General features: G+C 59.6%; 1 long non-coding RNA gene across 2 annotated transcripts; it reads right to left on the bottom strand.

The window, feature by feature from the left end:
* Positions 1-366: 366 nt before the first annotated feature.
* On the bottom strand, positions 367-17,634 carry LOC144299300 (uncharacterized). 2 transcript variants are annotated; one of them, XR_013366009.1, is made up of 5 exons: positions 17,545-17,634; positions 6,408-6,525; positions 2,375-2,622; positions 1,378-1,598; positions 367-1,002 (listed from the first exon to the last, which is right to left on the bottom strand). It is a non-coding gene; the product is annotated as an uncharacterized LOC144299300 (long non-coding RNA). The 2 variants fall into 2 exon arrangements; XR_013366008.1 differs by lacking the exon at positions 17,545-17,634 and having other exon boundaries at positions 6,408-7,204.
* Between the last annotated feature and the right edge of the window lie 789 nt (positions 17,635-18,423).

Raw genomic sequence — 18,423 nt, 5'->3', positions numbered from 1 at the left:
AGGCGCAGAGCGGCCTTTCCCGCTTCATCCCCTGGAATGAGGCTCCGCTAAATCCCGGCAGTGGCTGCCCAGGAATTTCCGTCAGTTGTCTGGCCCCGACCACCACGGGGAGGCCGGCAGCTCCCGCACCCCCCAGGCCCTTTACGCCTCCTTTCTGCAAAGTGGCCACCGCCGGGGAACCTCTCAGACCCCAAAAAGGGAGAGCTCGTCCCTCGGAACCCGGGGCAGGGGTGGGATGTGGGGTCAGCCATCGCCTTAGGGTCTTAGTCTCCAGACCACAGAGGGATGGAGCCGCGTCTGGGTGGAGGGTCCTCCTGGACCAGCAGAGCCCCCCCACCCCGTGCGGCAAGAAAGCTCTCCTCCGTATTGCACTCGGACTTTGGTTTTTTTATTTTTTATTTATTTTTATTTTTTGCCCCATACCCGAGGCGACTCAGTGAGTGGGATCCCGGTGGTTGACCACAAAGTACCACCCTCGGCGGTAAGACTGGAGGAAATCGAAGCACAGCGTTATTTCCACAAGATTAAAATAGATCGTTCCCAGGCCCTGCTGGCCCTCATTTTTCTCATCTTCCAGAAAAGTACGCAGACTTAAATGTCAATAGTCCATTCCAAAAAAAAAAAAAAAAACACTCAAAATCCAAAACCAAAAAAAAAAAAAAAAAAAATCCCAAAAAAGTCCAAAAAACTGCAATGGAAGAAATGAATATTTCCACGTGCTGGCGTCCATCCGGACCATTTGAGGGGGCGCAGGGGGCACCCCACCCGGGTTTTCCGGACCCCTGGCACAGCGGGTCTCCCCAGGACGCCTCTCCCCGAGCGCCCGACGCCCGGCCACACCTTCAGAGCGCCTGACCTTCCCCGGCCTGTGGAAGGGTGCCCCCCTCTCCCCCGCGGGCCCCGGCCCCGTTCTCCGTGGCAGCCCAGCATCCAGGGCCGCGCGGGGGTCTCTGCCCCGATGCCTCTTCTGGTGACTGGCCTGGGCTGTCGCTGCATCAACCCCTAGAAAGAAAGATGAACCTAGAGGAGTCTTCAGACCCGAGCGTTGTTTGCGGGCTCAGGCCACACGTGCACCCCTCACCTCTAACTTAGGGAGTAAATAGGGAGCTGGAGAGGACGGCGGTCCCCCTCCCTCTCCCTCCAGCTCATGGCCTCAGCTGCGGGACTCCCAAGCGTGTGGGGTAGACGCCGCCAAGGAGCAACCCGGCCCAGGGAGTCAAGCCCACAGCGCAGGGGGCTGCGGCCCGTCGTGGCTTCGTGGCTTCGGCAACTCCATGGCCTCTTCCCTCCCCCGCGCTGCCTCCGACCCCATAAAACCATAAAACCGCGCGGGGTGAGCGGTCGGGGTGCTTGGTCCCGGGGAGCTGACGGGCGCACCTGTGGCTTTTCCAGCACTTGGTTTAAGCCAGATTTCTAGTTTCTGGGGCGCCGGGGGGCTGCTGCCCGGGACCGCCTGATAGTTGTCCACTCCGCGGGCGATGATGCCGCAGGGTCATCGGAGGAGGAGAGGAGCCTCCGCGCAGCTGGTCTTCAACAGCAGAAAAGTAAGAGACCAGCTACCATTATCCCAATAGTGACTGACGTCAGAGTGCTGGAGTCTGGGGGACAGAGCGATTAGGAAGACGGTCAATCCCCACTTTTCAAATTCATTAACCTCTGATGTCATATTTGGTGCAGTTGGATTCCACCCTGCCGTCCTACGGCTCGTCTCCGTCTGTCGCCTTGGTTTGCTTTCTCCTCCCCGACCTGTCCTGTGGGATCTGGATGTTTTCTAAACGTCGTCTTACCGCCTCCGTCTTTGTCCCAGTGCTGTCTTGTTTGCATTCTGTGTGAGCAGGGGCCTCGGGGTTCACAGTATACGTCCCTAAACCGCCTCCGTCCACGTAGGGTGGATGCTGTACCCGCGTGGGAAGCGTCAAAATCTTCCCGGTGTCTACGTGCATTCACCCCTCATCCTGTTACAACGTACGTGACAAATCGACGCGGGACTCGATCCCGGGTCTCCAGGATCACGCCCTGGGCCGAAGGCGGCGCTAAACCCCTGACCCACCGGGGCTGCCCCCCAATATCCATTTTAACTGAGAACCCTAACCCAAACTCCATTTGGAGTATTCGAGGTGTAAATGGCTGATACCCACTCCGTGTGTGCGCGGAGCTGTCGCAAGGTGCCACACAGGGTACCAAAGAGAGCGAACCCGTACGGGGTTTGTGGTCGGTTTACCTTAAAAGCTAAATTTCTAAGTCCTTCGTTTTTTCCAAAAATGAAATTCAACGTCTATGTGTCATTTTTCTATTTGCATCTTGCCAGGACCCCCCCCTGCCCCGCCCGTCCTCCCCACCCCCAACCCCACCCCCTCGGCCCCGTGTGACCCACCGAAGTAAAAAATTCCTCATCAGGATAATTTCTGGCACTGCTGTGGACTCGAGAAGGATTGACCCTGCAGATTCCTGCCTGGATCTACTGGAGCCCCGCTCTCCGCGTCCTCCAGGTCATTGCCCTCTGAGCAGGGGTAAGAGAAACAGGAAGCGGGATGTCCTAGTGGGGGCTCACAGGGCAGCCCCGGAGATGGGGGTGGCACGGACTTTCTTTCTTATTAGAAATGATGTCTTCTTCTCCCCTTCCTAAAGAAAAATGGATTGTGTCATCCTGGTGCATCGATTTGGCGGGTACTCATGTGCCCTGTGGGTCCTTGCTAGGCTTGTCCACCAACCTCTGTGCCCCCAAAGCCTCATCAACGTGGGCTGTTCTCTCTTCAGGTAGGAAGCTCTGGGGGCACCTGGGTGGCTCCGCTGTTGAGCATCTGCCTTGGGCCCAGGGCGTGCCCCCGGGGTCCCGGGATCGAGTGCCGAGTGCCGCGTCGGGCTCCCTGCAGGGAGCCTGCTTCTCCCTCTGCCTGTGTCTCTGTCTCTCTCTCTGCGTCTCATGAATAAATAAATAAAATCTTTAAAAAAAGAAAAAAGAAAGAAAGCTCTTGACCTGCATGAACCTCAAGAGGCCTCCATTAATTTGCAGCCATTTGAATAAAGTCTGTGCTCATTTTTCCTACTGAACCCAAGTCACCTGGCGGATTAGTTTCCGTCAGGCCACACGTGAGCAAGAACACACGTGCATACGTGCATATTCACATAAACAGCGACCTTTGAGCTATAATATCTGTTAGATGTTCACAGGGGGCCCGCCCGGGTGCTGCGGTGAACTGTGAATAAGTCGCCCTGCAGTGAGACTTCCCTGGGCTTCGGGCTTCGATAAGGAAACAGCCTCTCAAGACCCTCGTGGAGGAGACACTCAGCAGAGAGAAAAATGTTCTTGGCATCTTTCCCCAAAACACATGTCCAAAGAATCTGCACTTTGAACTCCATCCTTGCCTTAGGCTTCATGGATTAAAAGCCAGATGAAAGGGCAGCCCCGGTGGCGCAGCGGTTTAGTGCCGCCTGCAGACCGGGGTGTGATCCTGGGGTCCTGGGATCGAGTCCCGCATCGGGCTCCCTGCATGGAGCCTGCTTCTCCCTCTGCCTGTGCCTCTGCCCCCCGCCCCGTGTCTCTATGAATAAATAAATAAATAAATAAATAAATAAATAAATAAATAAATAAATAAATGCCAGATGAAAACGAACGCCCTGCCCAACTTACTAGAAAATACGGAAAAAGCAACCGCCATAGCATACGGCTTATTACACGGTGGTGGCCTTTGGCAAAAACGGATTCCTCTGGGCCAGCAGGATCAGTTAGTGGTCATTAAGTAACAAACATGCGTTCATGAATCCCACCTGATCTTGGCATTCGTAGCCCACTTAAGACTCTATTTGGTAAAACGAATCTCTCTCCTTCTAATTAGGAAGCATTTTTGGGAAGCTGACCAGGGCTCTAACGCAGTGGGGTGAAAACTATGTGGAATGTTGCCCCCCTTTGAAATAATATTCCTAGTGATGGCCGGGAGCCGGGTAACTTTCCAGGAGAGAAAGCGGAGGGCTGTGTGTGGTTCAGGGCTCAGCCTCGGGAGTCAGCTGAGCTCATTCCAGACCCCGGGTCAGCAACCTGCTGGCCTCGTGACCCCCGGACTATTTACTTCACCTCTCAGAATTGTGTCTTTTTATTTATGTATTTATGTATTTATTTATTTATTTATTTATTAAGATTTTATTTATTTATTCATGAGAGACACACAGAGAGAGGCAGAGACTCAGGCAGAGGGAGAAGCAGGCTCCATGCAGGGGAGCCCGATGTGGGACCCGATCCCGGGACTCCAGGATCACGCCCTGGGCCAAAGTCAGCGCTAAACTGCTGGGCCACCGGGGCTGCCCCCAGAATTGCATCTTTAAAGTGGGGAGAACGACAAGGTTGTTTTGTGATTAAATGAGGTAATGCGAATTGTTTAGTGCAGTGTCTATGTGGAATCAGCGCACAAGGCGTCTGACTACTATTATGGATTGTGTTTGTATCCCATTAAATTACCAACTGAAATTCAACATAACATGACATTTTTAGTCATCAGTCTAAAAAAAGAAAAAGAATGAGGATCCCTGGGTGGTTCAGCAGTTTGACACCTGCCTGTGGCCCAGGGCGTGACCCCGGGGTCCCGGGATCGAGTCCCGCATCGAGCTCCCTGCATGGAGCCTGCTTCTCCCTCTGCCTGTGTCTCTGCCTCTCTCTGTGTGTCTCTCATGAACAAAGAAATAAAAATGTTAAAAAAAAAAAAAACTATCAAGCGAGAGTAAACAGTTGTACTCCCTCTTCATTGTTTAAATCTTTGAACTTTGGGTATTGTAAGGTTTGTGAAGAAAGCTGCTAAATTTACGAGAAGGGAGGTGACAAATCAGAGGCAGGAGAAGACGCCTATCCGGAGGAGACGAGAAAGCCATCAGCTCTGCGATGTGTTCTTTTTTTCTCTTCTCTTCTCTTCTCTTCTCTTCTCTTCTCTTCTCTTCTCTTCTCTTCTCTTCTCTTCTCTTCTCTCTCTTCTCTTCTCTTCTTTCTTTTTTTTTTTTTTTTTTTTTTTTAGGAAACTAAAAATACCAGAGGTCTGTAGTTTCCGCGTTGGGCTCCTTACAGAGGAGACGTGACAAAACTTTCCCGTCACCCCTGACCTCCCAGAGCTTTGGTGGGTCAAGGGTCTCGGGGTCGCAGGCGAGTGTGGGGGGGACACGGGGCGAGAGGAGGCAGCCTGCGGAAGGCCAGCGGGGGTTCAGGCTCCGTAAATCCCAAATCCCGGCCAGGCCTGCTCCTCCCTCGGGTCCTGAGCTGCAGGACACTTGGCGCCGTTTCTCAGTTCTGTTCCGACTGCATGCCGAGAAGGTGCCCGGCCATGTGGGCTCTTGGTGGGTATCCTAGAACAAAAACAAGGCCCGAAAGGGGGGCACGGCACCCTACAGTAACGAGGCAGCGGGAGCCCCAGCGAGGCTGCGGCCACCTGCAGCTTTTGAGGCTCAGCTTCCTTGGATCCATCCGCCGTTGCCCCTTGGAGGTGGGGAGTGTTGGCTGCGGCATCAGGGTGCAACCCGCGGTGCCCACCACGCTGCTAGACAGACGTGGCTCGGTGAGCTCCGCTCAGAGTCCATGTTTATCTGGCTCCTCTTTTTTTTTTTTTTTTTTTTTTTTTTTTTTTTTTTTTTAAATCTGGCTCCTCTTCATCAGACTCTCAAATTCATTGCGGCCAAAACCTGAGATCTCTCTCACGCTTGGGGCCGGGGCCAAATGGCTCAGCCACATTATGTCCTTTCTAGGTTAAGACTCTGTCACAGATGATTATGATGATGATGATGATTATAAATTAAATATAATGATTATATGACCTATTACAGATAATATATAACTAATATATCAATAAGTGATATTATTAATAAGCGATGCCAAGTAAAGGGAGGGGGCAGTATTCAGTCCCAAACAACGGTTGATAGGGTTGAGATAGTGGTTCATTCTGAGAGTTACACGAAATGGAGAAAGACGGTATATTAATCACATTTAAATATCCTTTCCACTGATGGAATTACAGTCTATTGACATTTCAAAATGCGTATTCTTAATTAAGAAGCTATGATACAAAGAAGATTTTGAACCGAATCTGTGAAAATGTTTCACAGAATAAAGCAACACGCAACTCTCCAGCCACTAAGATACGAGGTGAGGTTTGAATATTGAACAATTCTTTTTTTTTTTTTTTTAAGATTTTATTTGCTTATTCATGAGAGACACCGAGAGAGAGGCAGAGACCCAGGCAGAGGGAGAAGCAGGCTCCATGCAGGGAGCCCGATGTGGGACTCGATCCCGGGACCCTGGGGTCATGCCCTGGGCCAAAAGCAGACGCTCAACCACTGAGCCACGCCCCCAAGCATCCCAATTACTTCTTTTGTTAAACATCGGCCCCTCTCAAAGGCTTTAACCGCTACTGTAGCTTGTGGAACACAATTACCTTATTTGAGATGCTTTCCTGTGCTTTAGGGAATTCTGCCCAGATTCCTCTGGATGAGTCGTGGAATGTACTCCCATGGACCCCGAAGGAGAAGATCTATTCCTTGCACGTTTGGTCCCTAACGGATTGATACTTTTGGATCATTGAAAAGCTAAAAGAAGCCTCTACCCCCCCTTTCGGCTAAATTGGGGAAGCTGAAGAAGCATAACCGCCAATACGCTTGTCAGGCCCTGCACTGGCTGCGGTCCTGCTTCCCGTGGCACCGGGAGGGCCTGTGCCATCCGCTCCCGCCAGTCAGCCTGCCCGCAGCCGTGGGAGAGAGAGAGGATTCAGCTCTACGGGGACCCCAGCCCGGAGGGAAGAGGTGACGCCGGGCAGGCTCCTGCGGAGGCCTGGGGCTGGCCACGCTTGGTCTGGTGCAGTAGAACACCAGGGACCCGCGCAGTCGGGGGGGCCCAGCATCGTCCGGGGGGCCTGTTGGTCAGTGGGCCCCTTCCCACCGCACAGACGGCACGCCTCCTCCGTGAAGCCGGCCGGGCACCCGGAGCGGGAGGCCGCCGTCTCGCTCTTGGCTCTCTTGGCAACTTCACGTCGCTTGCGGTGACAAGAACACGCGTAGGAGCCAATGCTCACCAGAAACCGTGTCGGATACGGTGGGCAGGTTCCCACGGCTGACCGACACCCCCATCCGAGCGTCTACGCTGACCTGCTGTTAGCACCGTCACGGACAGGAAGCCAGAAGCATAGGGAGCTGCTCCGCGTCCACAGATCTCCTGTGTCTGCAGCCGGAGCCGACCCTGCGGCCCCCCCCCCCCCCCCGCCCCGCACCTACAGCCCCCGCCCACCTCCGCTCTTCTGGGGGACGGGACCACTTCCCCCGCGTCTCTGTGCCCTAAGTCTCTCTGCTGTCCCGCCGCTGCAGGGACAGTGACTTGCCCAAAAGTCGGTGCATATTTATGACCCTAAAGCCAGGAAGTGAATCGGCCTTCAGGGGCTCGCCCGGCTTCCCCTGCTTCCTGGCTGAGGAACGTGCGGGTGGCCTGAGCCGTTGGGGGTGAGTTGGGGTGAGGCCGTGACCTTACAGCACAAACCACCAGAGTCACAGGCCAAGGGACAACCGAAGTGCGGCTGGTCTTCGGGGTGACCCGGAGAGCGTCTACCCCCCAGCTCAGGTGTCACTGGCCACCCGGGGCCTGCACCCAGGCCCCTACCTCCCCCGTAAGGCGGCACCGGAGCGCCGGCAGAGCGGGGAGACGTGGCTCTACAGGCGGGGTCGCCGTCCTTCGCGGGTGCAGCCCCTGACAACGTCCTGGAGCACACGCGCGGACACAGGGCTCCCCTTGTCCTCATCCACAGGCTCGCGAGGCCACTTGTCCCCTGTCTCCTCTGTTTGCTGAAGGAAGAAGCAGCATGACCGGAGGCAGAGAGAAAAAAGAAGAACCGACGTCCCTCAAAACCCGGGCACCGGGGAGAGGCACCGAGGATCCCGCGCAGTCCCGGGGGCAGGAGCCCGGTCCGCTGCCGCACGTGGGGCCCCAGCGCGACTCAAGCCAGAGATCCTCTGGCGGCTCCGAGGCTGGTTGTAGGGAGGGCCGGGGCGGGGTGGGGGGGGTGCTCCAGGCCCCGCAGCCCAGAGGCTTGGCAGCCCGTCTCCTGCCGACGCCAGGCCTCGTGATTCATCCCCCACCGGATGCCGCTGGCTCCAGAGAGAGACGTCGGCTGAACGTGCCAGCGCTCAGAGGAGACGACAGGCCGCCTAAATAATCCTCAAGAACCTTCAAGTGCAGGCTACTCATCTTGGGACGGATTCAGGCTCTGCTTAGTGTAGGTGGCGGTGGCTCCGGAAAATGTAGGGAAGGGAGCATGATGCTCCCACGCTGAGACTAATGTCTCTCTATCACGGTCTCTCTGTCTCTGTCTCTCCTGGTCTCTGTCTCTGTCTCTGCCTCCCCATGTCTCTGTCTCTGTCTCCCTGCTTCTGTCTCTATATCTCTCTGTCTCTGTCTCTCTACCTCTGTCTCTCCGTGTTTCTTTCTTTGTCTCCCTCTGTTTCTGTCTCTCTCCATCTCTCCATCTCTGTGTCTTTTTGTGTCTGTCTCTCTCTGTCTCTGTCTCCATCTCTCCATCTCTGTCTCTGTCTCTATGTCTCTGTCTCTCTCTCTCCATCTTTCCATCTCTGTGTCTGTCTCTGTCTCTATGTCTCTGTCTCTGTCTCTGTCTCTGTCTCTCTCTGTCTCTCCATGTCTGTCTCCGTCTCTCTGTCTCTGTCTCCCTGCCGTTGATAACGACACTGTGGGTCCTGCGGGCACGCCTGCCGTCCCTGAGACACGGGGAAGGACAGCACGGATGTCACCGTTTGGACCAAACCCTTTGTGTCCAAACTCAGGAGTGATGCGAAGCCCACGCGGCGGGAGGTTACCGGGGTCCGGCCTTGCGGTTCGTGGCTGCCGGGTCTGCCTGCGCGTCCCATGTCCGGTGTGTCCCTACCGAGGCCGCGAAGGCCCCGTCCAGCCCCACGTCCTGGTCACCTGCCCGCGCGCGTGCAAGGCTGCAGCAGCCCCAGGGTCGCGGGACGGGGGCTCCCACCCTCACACATGCAGCAGCGCCGCTGGCACAGCCTGTGGCTCGGGAGGCGGCGGGGGCCCGACACCCACGGGACCCTCTTTCCACTGGAAATTTTACTGTCTCGTCAATTGGGTTCATGGCTTCCTGTTTGTCCTCCCGTTGGGTCGACAACGGACAGTGAAGGGCTCGCGTGCACACACACGAGGAGCCGAGGGGCCACGCGGAAGATGAGAGACGTCAGTGCGGTCGGGGAAATACCGCCTCATCCCAAGCAACTCGCTCCCCGATTAGCGTCCAAAGTCCCGTGTCGTCGGGGCTGGGGCGTGGTTCAGCTCCACGTCCATGTGGCTTTGTCTGAAGTGGGAGTATTTATTTATTTTATTTATCTATTTATCTATTTTAAAAATATTCTATGTATTTATTCATGAGAGACACAGAGAGAGAGGCAGAGACACAGGCAGAGGGAGAAGCAGGCTCCCTGCGGGGACCTCAGTGTGGGACTCGATCCCGGGACCCCGGGGTCACGCCCTGGGCCGAAGACAGACGCTCAACCCCTGGGCCACCTGGGCTGCCCTGAAGTTGAAATTTTTAAAAAGAAAGCTAATTTCAGGGAGACTCCAAATAGAAAAACCAGTGTCGCTCACTGCCCGAGCACTGAGTTTGGAAAGGCCACAGGGGGGAGCGAGCCAGGAAGGCTCCAAGGGCTTACTGCTGCTTTATGTGAAAAGTGGGAGCTGGATTTTCCAGGTGGAGAGAGCGGGTCCGTCCCGAGGGGCCGTTGGGGCCACAGGGTGGGGCCAGGGTGGGGGAGGCCTCTGGGAGGAGGTCAGCGCGAGCCAAGGGCAAGAGCGCACACGGCCCAACAGGGTGCAGGACCGGCTGGCGGAGGGGCCAGTGAGGGGACACGGGCCTGTGCCCCAGCCCAGCGCCACCGCCTGCTGCCGGGGGGGCCTTGGGCACGTTGGCCCTGGTCCTAATCTGTAATATGACGAGGACATCACATGCGCGGGTAACGTGTGGGCCCCAGGAGACGGTGCTTCTCCCTCTGCTCGCTCTCTTGCTCGCTCTCTGTCATAAATAAATAAATAAATAAATAAATAAATAAATAAATAAATATTTTGTTTTTCAAAAAAAGAGGCCAACCATCTCGATCACGAAGAAGGGAGGCGATGCCCAGGGGCTAGCCGAGAACGCAGCTTCAGAGACACGCAGACCTGAGTCCCTTCGTTCCCTCGGGAACTTGATCCCATTACCTGTTCCTGCGGAAAAGAAAAGTCAACCTTCCCTCTGGGCGTGGATATGAGAAGCGAGGGAGTCACGCCCCCGGACCAGCCCGTGGAAGTGGATGCAGGCGAGTGTGCAGGCTCAGGAAGGGGCGGCCTGTGGCCCAGGGCGAGCAGCGGCCCAGTGTCCGGGTGCAGCCCCCGCTCTCCGGCGTGCCCACGCGCGACCGCGGCCCCTGTCCCCTCTTCCGGCCGCGGGGACCCGCCCGAGCGCCACACGGGAGCATGTTCATACAGAACCCGAGGCGTCGTCCGTGCTCGCAGCCGTTAGACACCAGCACCGGGCGAGCAGAAGCTGCAGGCCGTGAGCACCCTTCAGCATCCAAGACCACGGACTTCGGGCGAGCAAGCCACAGAGCCTAGTGTCCCGTGCTGGGCTGTGCGTGTGCGTGGGGCTGTAAAGCGCGTGTCCCCACGACACAGATAGAGACGGCCGGGGCTCACCGAGGGGTGAGCGCACACTCAGGCACGGGGGCAGCTCCAGCCGGGTTTCTGGCCGTGGCCGTGGTGGCAGCTCCGCGGCTTGAGAGCCAACGAGGCTCGGCCCTTTGCTGCTGGGAGGGCGTGTGGTCAGGGCACGCTCGCACCTGCTCAGGTAGGACTTGGCCCAGGCGGCGTAACGTGAAGGTAAATGGAAAGGGGTACAAAATGCGCCCGGTGGTTCATTACGTCCATCTGGTTGGCTGGTTTCCTAGGGCCCCCCTCCCATGCCCTAACGGGGGGCTCGAATAACAGCACGGCCCGCCCGGCTGCGCGTGACCGGCTGCCCCCCTCTGGACGAGGCCCAGGCCCCGAGCCGAGCACAGCACAGCTCGCTCGGGCGACAGCGTGGTCGTTAGAGGGGAAGACGGGCTCAAGCAGCAAAACGCGTCGCTCGTGAGCTGTCGGCACAGCGGGGCTCCCTTAGCTCACGGAATCATTTTCTTGGCAAAGAGCGCCGGGAATGTAAGCAAAACAAGGACAGACGCGGGGCCTTAAGCAACGGGAAAGCCTGTGCTCGACGGGGCAGCGGCACGAGGTGGCACGCAGCCTCGCGGGGCTTCCGTCTCAGGCGTGAGGCCCTTCATGGGACTTTTTGGAGAAGAAGCGAATTCAGCAGGGTAAGTAACCACGTGAGCCGGGCGAGCTGCTGCTGCGAGTTGCCCGTGTGGACAGCGAGGGTCACAGGGCCTAGTTGGAGGCGCCCGGGACCGAGTGCGGGGTCCACACGAGGGACCCGGCTCCTGGGAGGGCCACGCGAAGCACGGCTCTTTGCAGACCTGAGTGAACAGGTGTGCGTGGTCCCCGGCACCGCGGGTCTCGGACGCGCTGTGAGCGATACGGGACGTTTTGTTCGGGGTCAGGATAACCTTCTCCCCAAACAGCTGCTCCCCTCCTCCCATTTTCCTGGTGTAAGGACAAGTAAACCTAAAGAAGCACTTGAAAGAACGTCGATCGATAACCTCCCCCCCATCCCCCTGCGATGACCTGAGGATTCCAGGGGGAGCTCAAAGCCGGGATACCCGCCCCGCAGAGGCCGCGGGCCCGATGTCGGGGCGTCAGGCTGACCGGCTCTCCTCGTGGCCCGGATGACGAAACACTCTCAGGACGCAGGTTTGAGAAGGGCTGGGGGGAGGTTTCAGTGGCCCGACGCCTCCTCCAGCCCGAGTCCGAGCCGGTTCCTACCACCGGCCTTTCCGGCCTCTCCAGGGGCTCCTTCGACCCGACCCCGAGCAGTGCTCTCCGGGTGAAGCTGCTGAGCCCACAAACTGCAGGAGCGTGTCGCGGAACGGAGAACTTCTAACCACCGGACAGATTCCCCGCGTGGACTGAGCCCGGCGGGCGGCCTGGAGGAGGCGGCTCCCCGGCGGGCTGGGCTGACCCAGGGCGGCCGCTGCAGCCCGGGTGCCCCCCCTGACGTCCTGGGGCTGCCGCAGGGGCCTGCAACTGCCCACGCTCACAGCCAGGAAGGGCCTCGCCTTGGCGTCTGGACGGCTGCTCAGCTGAGCTCCCCACGGAAGCCTCAACGCTCAGCGTCCCCCTCGGTTTCCACCAACCCACTTCGGGGTCTATGCAGGTTTCCGCGTGGCTGTAACGCGCGGGAAGGGCTTCCAAAGGCAGATGCGGCCGCGTCCTCCGCGCCGGGCCTCCCTCCACCATGCACCCGGCTCTCTGGGCTCCACTGTCCCCTTGGTCCACGCGCCGTCGGGCCCTCCCGCTCTTTACAATCCCACAAGCTTATTGCGATTTGTCCAAAAGCAGAGGAGCCATCAAACGGGGCTCAACGCAGAGCATCACGGACACAGTCTGATCCCTTGATCCCTTTCTAGTTCTTTCCTGGAAAAAAAGCTGAGAGTATCATCTTCGCCGTGGGGAAGCCACGCTGCTAGGCCGCAGGCAGTGCTGCTTTCTCTTGTCCCTGAGAAAGTTCTGGAGGCGAAAGGCGCTGACGCTGGTTTACTGGGGCAGGGCCCACCTACGGCGTCGCCTATAAAAGGCATCGGTGCCCCACAGGGTCTGGCGTGGACCATCTGCAAGTCGTGAACATGAAATGAAGTCAGGAAACGCAAGACCGATTCCCCGGAAAATTGTCTGAGACACGGGGGCCGAGAGAGGTTCAGTGTCAGGCCGCGCACGGAGAACTCGGTCCCAGCCTGGCCTCCTCGCTGACCCCACTCTCCCCCCCCACGCCCCCTGGCACCTTGCAGAGGACGGGCAGCGCAGCAGCGGGGCAGGGCCCGCGGGGCCTCCAGGGGCCGCGCACCTGCCGTTCTTTGACCCTGGGAGACGTCACTTGCTCCCGGGAGAGGAACTGGTAACTGGCCGGGTGGCAGTTCACAGGTGCACACTCATCATTGTCCCTTTGGGGCATGAGCGGCACGTCCCATCTGTCCCCCCGGCTGGTGGGTGGAGCTCGGCGGCCCTTCGGGTCCCCAGGGCCCAGCCCTCGGGCTGCCCGGCAGGCCTCATCCTCCTGGTACCTGCAGCCGTGACAGTCACCCTGCCACAGGTGGCCTTGGCACCGGGCGACTTCTGCTGACCCTAAGCACTGGCAAAAGGCGGCCAGTGGGAGCGCACCCAGTGGGCATCCGGATGCTCCACGGCCCCATCCCCAGGCCCGGTCAGCCAGGACTCAGGTGATGCTGGGCATCCGGATGCTTCACGGCCCCATCCCCGGGCCCGGTCAGCCAGGACTCAGGTGACACTCGCAGGCTCTACCTGGCGGCGGGTTCCTGCTCGGCCCGCGGTGGCCGTGCCTTAGATGATGGCGGGTCCACAAGCTCGCACGGCACCCCCATGGGGCCGCACCCCGCATACTCTTTCCCTCGTCACATTCAGGGAAGAAGAAAAGGTGTTTGCGTCCCACGGTTCCCCACAAAGGTCCCAAGGCTCATGCCAACAGAATGCGAGGGGCTCCTGCCCCAACCAGACGTTGTTCCCTCCCACTCCCTCCCCGACCTTCACCGACGCGGGCCCCGCGAGGGTGGATTTTATGCACCAACCTGCAGAGGCTACAGTACCCCGCCACTTGGTGCCTTTCTAGATGTTTCTGGGAAGGTACTTTAGGTGCGAGTCAAGCCGTGCTCTCCACCACGTGGGTGGGCCTCACCCAATCCGTTGAAGGTCTTGCCCCGAGAGAGGGGGACCTCTGCCCTTCTCCCCTGGGCCCAGCCCACCAGCGTAGCTTGCAGAGTTTGGATTTGCCAGGCTTTATAGGTACAGAAACCAGTTCCTCAAACTACAGCTCTCTCTCACCAGAGAGACCGCTATCTCCGGTTGGTTCTGTTTTTCTTGAGAACTCTGACTAATACAGTCACCACATCAAAGAGTCCAAAACAACGGGGAGCGGCAAGTTTTCTAAGGGCAACTTGGACGTGCTGTTACTGGGAAGTGGGAGAAAACGCGTAGGATAAAGAATCAGGGGGGATCCCTGGGGGGCCCAGCGGTTGAGCACCTGCCTTTGGCCCAGGGTTCGACCCTGGAGTCCCGGGATCGAGTCCCGCATCGGGTTCCCTGCATGGAGCCTGCTTCTCTCTCTGCCTGTGTCTCTGCCTCTCTCTCTCTCTCTCTCTCTCTCTCTAGGTCTATCATGAATAAATAAATAAAATCTTAAAAAAAAAAAAGAATCAGGGATGCTCGCTCTAGGTGGGAATTATTAAAGCCTACTTTTGCTATTTAGTAAGAGCACTTTGGTTGACAACAGTTTTTAAAACATTGGGTCCACGGGGAGAAAGAATACAAGTAGTTTTGGGGGTGAAAAGGTGTTTTGAAGTTTCTCCCCACCCCCCAACCTTTTCTATAGTCAGATGTGTGTTTAAACGTTGTTCCGAATGCGATGCTGAGCGGCAGGGCCGACTTTAGAAGAGAAACGCCTCGACATATATGGCGTGGTTTGAGCAGAACCATGACGATTGTCCAAAATATCTCCCACGTCTGGTAGACTGCCTGAAGTTCTATTATTAAAATAGCATTTTTTTTTTTTTGCCCTTGAGGGCTTGGAGGCCCTTAGGAATGTGCTGTTAAAATAAAAATAGCTTTTAGACATTTCCAAACTCTTTTTTTCCTAGAACATCAGCGTTCATGAGGTGTTCATTCAGCAGGTGTTCTCCATGGGACATGAAAAAGACAAACAAGTGTGGGCAACAGTATATATCACCCCCCCCTTAGACAGTGCACACCAGCATAGTAAGGTTCTGAGAGGTCTTGGATACGAGGCCTGTTTAAATTTTTTAAATCTAGAATATTCTAAGATCATTTCACCACGAAACACGTGTCTCCCCGCAAAGCACCTGTTACTATGTCATTGAACCTGAGGCTCACCGTGTGTGTTGTTGGGGCCGGGGTACTGGGGGGGGGATAGAAGGACCAGGGCCCGGGAGCAAAAATACCAAAGTTGAACTCCTGGCTCTGGTACTGATTAACTAACCAACTTTGCCGACGACGCTGACACGTTTTTGGCTTCAGTTCTTTACTTGAAAAGCCAGTTTGATCAGCACCCTCCTGCCTGGGACTAAAATGATAAATATCGAGTAAGGAAGAAAGGTTTGGGAAAGTTGCTGCGTCATAATTCACACCCAGGAAGCCTGGTTTCGTCAGTCGTCCCCTCTGCTTCCTCTTTCCCTCTCTCCCTCTTATGGTATTTTTCTATTCCCATGAACTTTGTATATGAGGATGTTTTGTATGTGCAGGGAGGTTGCGAAGATCATTGGAGTCCCTGGTGCCACCTCCCACCCGCTCCCCGTTTGTTTGCTTCTTCTGTGTCTGTTCTGTGCCCGACAGTGGCCCGCCGGGGTCCTGGGGGCGGGGGCTCCTCGGAGACGGTGCAGTGGAAGCTGCGGCAGAGGCAAGCGGGTCCCACCTGCAGGTCTGGGCCCCGAGACCCTGTGCCGGGCAAGCCCTAAGGGGACGGAGGGCGCAGGGGCCAAGCGCGTCCCACCTGCAGGTCTGGGCCCCGAGACCCTGTGCCGGGCAAGCCTTAAGGGGACGGAGGGCGCAGGGGTCCCCTGGCCCAGGCCTCGGGTCACCCAAGTGTCCCCAAGGCCGAGGCCCCGAGAGCAGAGAGTGGGCCAGGGGCGGGCCCTGCGGGGGGGGGGACAAGAGGGTCTGGCCTTGACCCGGGCGCGGCCCTGAGCGCCCGAGGCCCTGCCCCTGCCCCTGCCTCCTGCCTGCGCCCGGCTTCGGGGTCCCCCGTGTCACTGCTCACACGTCCCTGCGTGCAATCCTTGCAGGCCCCCGCGAGCTGTTTTCGCAGACCAGACCCGCGGCGACCCGGGCGCGCAGCAGCCCCCACCCAGCCCGTCCTCAGGAGGTCGCCAGGACCTGGGCGGCGGGGAGGCGCGGTCCCGAGCTCCGCAGCTCCTGGCGCCCGCGGCCCCCGCGTCCTGCCCCGCGCCCGGGAGGCCGCGACCCAGCTGAGCGCCCGCGGGCCCGGGGAGCCGCCTGGACGCGGCGCGCAAGGCCTCGGGGCCGCACCTCGACCCGCCGCCCGCCCGCAGCTGCGGAAACGCTCCGCGCGGGGACGCCCGCCCCGCCCCGCCCCTCCCCCTTCCCCCTCCCCCTCCCCCCCGGGCTTCCCCCCCCGCCCCGCCCGCGCAGGTGCTCGAGACTTCCGGGACGGGCGGGGGCGGGGAAAGGGGCGGGGCTCGGGCGCGGGGGCGGGGCTCGCGACAGGGCTCGGGGGCGGGGCTAGGGCGGGAAACGGGCGGGGCTCGGGCAGGAAAGGGGCGTGGCTATGGCGGGCGGGGCGGGGTTAGGGGCGGGCGGGGCGGGGCCACGAGGCGGTCCCTCCGGCGCGCGGCGGGGACGCGGAGGCTGCGGCGGTCGGGCGGGAGCGCCCGCGACCATGTGGGGGGCCTGGGCCGTCCGCTGTCTGGTGAGTGGCTCCCGCGGGGCGGGGGGCGCGGGGGGCGCGGGCTGCTCGGTCTCCTGGGTCTCCTGCCCCGGGGGCGGCTGCGCTTGGCGGGGACCGGCGGCCCGGCTGTTCTCTAGGCGCGCTGTGTCCCGCCGCGCGCGGGTTCGGGTCGGGGGGTGTGCGCGCCGGGAGGGGACCGAGCCCGGGGAGGGGATCGAGTCCCGGGAGGGGATCGAGCCCGGGGAGGGGATCGAGTCCTGGGAGGGGACCGAGTCCCGGGAGAGGATCGTGTCCGGGGAGGGGATCGAGTCCGGGGAGGGGGGTCGAGTCCCGGGAGGGGATCGAGCCCGGGGAGGGGATCGAGTCCTGGGAGGGGACCGAGTCCCGGGAGAGGATCGTGTCCGGGGAGGGGATCGAGTCCGGGGAGGGGGGTCGAGTCCCGGGAGGGGATCGAGCCCGGGGAGGGGGGTCGAGTCCTGGGAGGGGATCGAGCCCGGGGAGGGGACCGAGTCCGAGGAGGGGACCGAGCCCTGGAGGGGATCGAGCCCGGGGGAGGGGACTGACTCCGGGGAGGGGATCGAGCCCTGGGAGGGGACCGAGTCCCGGGAGGAGACCGAGCCCGGGGAGGGGATCAGTCCTGGGAGGGGATCGAGTCCTGGGAGGGGATCGAGCCCGGGGAGGGGACCGAGTCCGGGGAGGGGATCGAGTCCCGGGAGAGGATCGAGCCCGGGGAGGGGATCGACCCTGGGGGAGGGGACCGACTCCGGGGAGGGGACGGAGCCCTGGAGGGGATCGAGCCCGGGGAGGGGACCCACTCTGGGGGAGGGGGATCGACTCTGGGGGAGGGGACCGACTCCGGGGAGGGCACCGCGGGCCGCGGGCGCACGTTTCCCACCGGCTCAAAGGTGTAAGGAAGAAAGCGCCCCCGGGGGCAGCGGGTAATCTCGAAGCTCCAGACCTGACTTTTCCGGGCAGAGTCATCCTGGGGCCGCAGAGCCTTGGAGGCCTGTTTACCTTCCTATCACCGCGCAGAAAAAGAAACTGCTGTTGTTTCCCTTCCGGGAATCCTGCCCCCGCGGCCCGTGAGCCGCCCTCAGGCCGGGGCGTCCCTCGGTCCGTCCTCTCCCCCCGCGGCTCCCCCTCCGCCACCCCGGGAGCCGCTGCCCCGACGGCGTCTCGGTGGCCCGTGGAAGACACTTGGTTCATCTTTGTAGAGAATATTTTATTTATTCATGAGACGCACACAGAGGCGGGGACCCAGGCAGAGGGAGAAGCGGGCTCCCTGCGGGGACCTGCCGTGGGACTCGATCCCCGACCCGGGGTCACGCCCTGAGCCCGAGGCAGATGCTCCGCCGGGAGCCCCCGGGCCCCAGACCCCTCCTGGGGGTGCGGAGGCCCTGAGCATCGCGGGTCCTCACTTTATCGGGATCCACCCAAGTTCCCAGCAGGGCGCAGGACGGTGCACAGGAGCCACCTGAGGCCAGTGTCCCAGCCCCCTGGGGGGGGGGGGGGGCTTCATCTGCACCTTCCAGGGGCCGAAATGGAGGCCAGAGAGCCCGGGGTTGAGCCGAGATCACACAGCTGCCGGGAGGGGCAGCGCTGGGGTTGATTCAGACCCGGCTCCCAAGTGCGGGTTCCCTGCGCCCGAGGCGAAAGGAAAGAGATGGTGATGCCTGGAACGGTCTTAGGATTGGGGGAAAAGGAGTGGCTCAGCGGTTTAGCGCCTGCCTTTGGCCCAGGGCGTGATCCTGGAGACCCGGGATCGAGTCCCACGTCGGGCTCCCGGTGCATGGAGCCTGCTTCTCCCTCTGCCTGGGTCTCTGCCTCTCTCTCTCTC

This window comes from Canis aureus, chromosome 27 (assembly GCF_053574225.1).
Source record: "Canis aureus isolate CA01 chromosome 27, VMU_Caureus_v.1.0, whole genome shotgun sequence".
NCBI classification, from domain to species: domain Eukaryota; kingdom Metazoa; phylum Chordata; class Mammalia; order Carnivora; family Canidae; genus Canis; species Canis aureus.
The sequence above is the reverse complement of the archived record's forward strand: the minus strand, read 5'-3'. Positions and strand labels throughout refer to the sequence as shown.